This window comes from Marmota flaviventris, chromosome 12 (assembly GCF_047511675.1).
Source record: "Marmota flaviventris isolate mMarFla1 chromosome 12, mMarFla1.hap1, whole genome shotgun sequence".
NCBI classification, from domain to species: Eukaryota; Metazoa; Chordata; class Mammalia; order Rodentia; family Sciuridae; genus Marmota; species Marmota flaviventris.
Genome location: NC_092509.1, coordinates 49,116,899 through 49,120,568, shown reverse-complemented (window position 1 = coordinate 49,120,568; position 3,670 = coordinate 49,116,899).

Below are 3,670 nucleotides of genomic sequence, written 5' to 3'. Positions count from 1 at the left end.
CAACTCAGTGAAAACTTATTTCCAAAATATTTTTTAAAGGGCTGGGGATGTGGCTCAGTGGTTAAGCAACCCTGGGTTCAATCCCCTGTACAAAAAAAAAAAAAAAAAAAAAAAAAAACTGGAAAAGAAATGGATTCTCCTCAAGCCTACAAGAGGAACACAGCCCTGCCAAGCCTTGATTTTAGTCAAGTAAGACTGCTCAGATACAGAACTGTAACATAAAGGAATATGTGATTTATTTATTTATTTATTGGGGGGGGGGGTTGTAGTTGGACACAATGCTTTTATTTTATTTATTTATTTTTATGTGGTGCTGAGGATCGAACCAGTGCCTCGCATATGCTAGATGAGTGCTGTACCGCTGATACAACCCCAGCCCCTGAATACGTGGTTTTAATTTACCAAGTTTTTGTCCTATTTCAATAGCATCAATAAAACATGAATACAGGCCTCTATTCTCACCCACCTACCTATGTATTAAATACCCCTTACTTTCAGAGCAGTAGTGGTTATAGGATATATGGATGTATACTTATGGTTTGGATCTAGAATATTCCCCAAAGGCTCATATTTGGTTTGGTCCCCAAAGCAGCAATGTTCAGAGGTGGAGCCTTTAGGAGAGTGTTTGGATCATAAGGGCTCAGACCTCATCAACGGATTAATCCATTGATGAATTTGTAATTTAATGGCATTATTGGGAGTTGGTGGAAACTGTAGGAGGTGAGACCTAGTTTGAGGAAGTACCTAACCTGGGGCATGCTGTAGAAAAGTATATATTTTTCCTGACCACTTCTCTCCCCCTCTGCTTCCCAGTTCCCATGAGGTGAGCCGCTTTCCTCCACCACACCCTTTGACCAAGATGTTCTGCCTTGCCTCAGGCCCAAAGCAACAGGACTGGCAGACCTTGGACTGAAATCTCAAATTGAACCACAAGGTCTCCACTCCTCTAAACTGTTTTTCTCAGGTATTTTGTCCCAGAGAGAAAAAGCTGACTAACACAGGGGTGTATTTGTTTCACATTTCAATCACTTTGCCTGTTCTTGAATAACTTTGAAGAACTTCCAAGACTAGAGAATGGGAGGATTTAGTGACAATTCAATAGCTTTGTTACTCAAGTTTTCTTTTTTTTTTTTTTTTTTTTAATACTGGGGAGTGAACCCAGGGGCACTTAAACCACTGAGTCACATCCCCAGCCATTTTTATTTTGAAATAGGATCTTGATAAATTGCTTAGGGCCTTGCTAAGTTGCTAAGGCTGGCTTTGAACTTGCAATCCCCCTGCCTCAGCCTCCCAAACCACTGGGATTAGAGGCCTGTACCACCATCCCTGGCAATTTTCTGGCTTTTTAAAAACGTTTCTTTTTTTTTTTTTTTTCATAACTCACATTTCTATCTCATAACCTGGCAGGAAGCTATGCTCCATGAACTTGGCATTGAACAGAAATCCGTTCTGGCATACTGCCATGGAAAGGACAAATGAAGAATTACTTTTCAGTAGGGTATGGAAATGCAACATTTAGATTTTCAACATTTCAGTGATTAGCATTTGACAAAACATCGGATGAGAGAACTAGAAGCAATTGGATACTTCTTCAAAAATCTATATTTTCATGACTGAATATCCTACCCCATACAGTAGAATGTCAGGATAGGGTTAAAATAAATGAGGACATTCCTTTCATTAAATATGATAGGCAATTATCTCCAGGACATAAGTGAAAGGAAACAAATTACACAGCAGTACATATAGTACATTGGGGGTGTTTTTTCGCAGTGCTGGGGATCAAACCCAAGCAAGCCCTCACATTTGCACACACTGCCACTGAGGCACACCTCCAGCCTCTATGGCAATTTCTAAAGAGCTCTAGCCCTCATTTGGTACTTATTTTAGTTTGCTCACCTCAACTTTTTTTTAACATTCTGAAAATGATTTTATTCTTCCCTTAAAGCTATAAGGGAGCAGCAGCGCACACCTGTGATTCCAGCTGCTCAGGAGGCTGAAGCAGATGGATCTCAAGTTCAAGGCCAGCTGGGCAACTTATTAAGACCCTATCTCAAAAGTAAAATTTTAAAAAGGGAGTTCACTCCCAAGTATGGCAAAACGAAAATAAAGCCTATAAGAACTATCATGGGGCTGGGCACAGTGGTGCATGCCTGTAATCCCAGCAGTTTGGGAGGCTGAGGCAGGAAGATTGGGAGCTCAAAGCCAGCCTCAGCAACAGTGAGGAGCTAAGCAACTCAGTGAGGCCCTGTCTCTAAATAAAATACAAAATAGGGCTGGGGGTGTGGCTCAGTGGTCAAGTGTCCCTGAGTTCAATTCCTGGTACCAAAAAAAAAAAAAAAAAAAAAAGTTTATACAAAGGCAAAATGATATTACTGAATTCCATTTTACCAGAACTTGGCGTATTTTGTGATCCTTGGCATGTTTAACAGTTGCCGATTCATACATGGATCCTTAAAGAGAAAAGGTAGAAATGACTGCTGAAAGTTGTCAATGCAACTGCCTGGATGCAAAGGTGGGCCAGATGTGGAAAAGTAGCTCAAGGTGTGTATTTGTGCGTACACAACCCAGTTAAGTATCCCAAGCATCTAGTTTCATATTTGTCCAATTATTCTGATGTCTACAATATAAAACTAAGACTTAGGACTCAAAATTCTTCAAAGGCAATGCTAAATTCAGACTGAAATTGGCTGGTTCATACATCTATAATTAGAACCACTTAGGACATACATTTATACAGCGCAAGGCATGCAGAACTTGGAAGACTACCATACACCGTTATTTTAAACTTCTAAGCCAAAAAGTATACTACTAAAATTTTCTTAGAAGCACAATAAATGTTTCGACACAGCTTGTACAAACAATCCACTATAATTGATTCTTTTGCAAACAACTCCTGATGCCCAGAAGGAATTGACTGCACCAGGTTCCAGCTGCTTTGGGATATATTCACTAATCCTGTGCATTCTGACAGTTGTATTTTGGGGTTGCTACTACATCATAGGATTTACAGAAAATAAATTAGTACACCGAGACAAACACAATTCAAAGTTTTAAAGTGCTACCAGGAGGTTGAACAACTTAATTGCTCACTGGATTTTGAAATGTTCTACACTGACTTTGCCGAAAATTCAAATACTCAGTGACAATCATGTGACTCAAGGTGACTGTCATTCATTCCGCCTTGCTGGGCCATAGCTCAGACACTGGAATAAAAAAAAAAAAAAAATTCCTGGAAAAGCATATGGTAAATCCAAGCTCACCCTCTTCCTTCTTTCCTTCCCTCTGCAATATTCCTTTTAGATCAACAGTTCTGGGTACTTCTTTTAAGACAGAAATTCTTATTCTGTGAATCTGGGGGAAAGGGCAGGAATGTCCTTTTTGACAAATAACCCCCTAAAATTCAGGAGTATCTGGGTCACTCTCTGAAAAATACCACTTAAGTTCTTGCTCCTGGGATCTATGAATCACATAGACATCTCAGGCATTTTCTCTTTATGAATATGAATCTTTAAAGAGCTGAAGGGCATAATCTAGTTCAGCTTACTTCCTCTTCTTGGGCCTGCCACCAAGGACAGCATCAGCATTGAGTCCTAATCTATCTATACCAAAGGTAGATCAGATTTACATCACCTGTATAAAAAAAAAAAAAAAAAAAAGCTCAACAGTG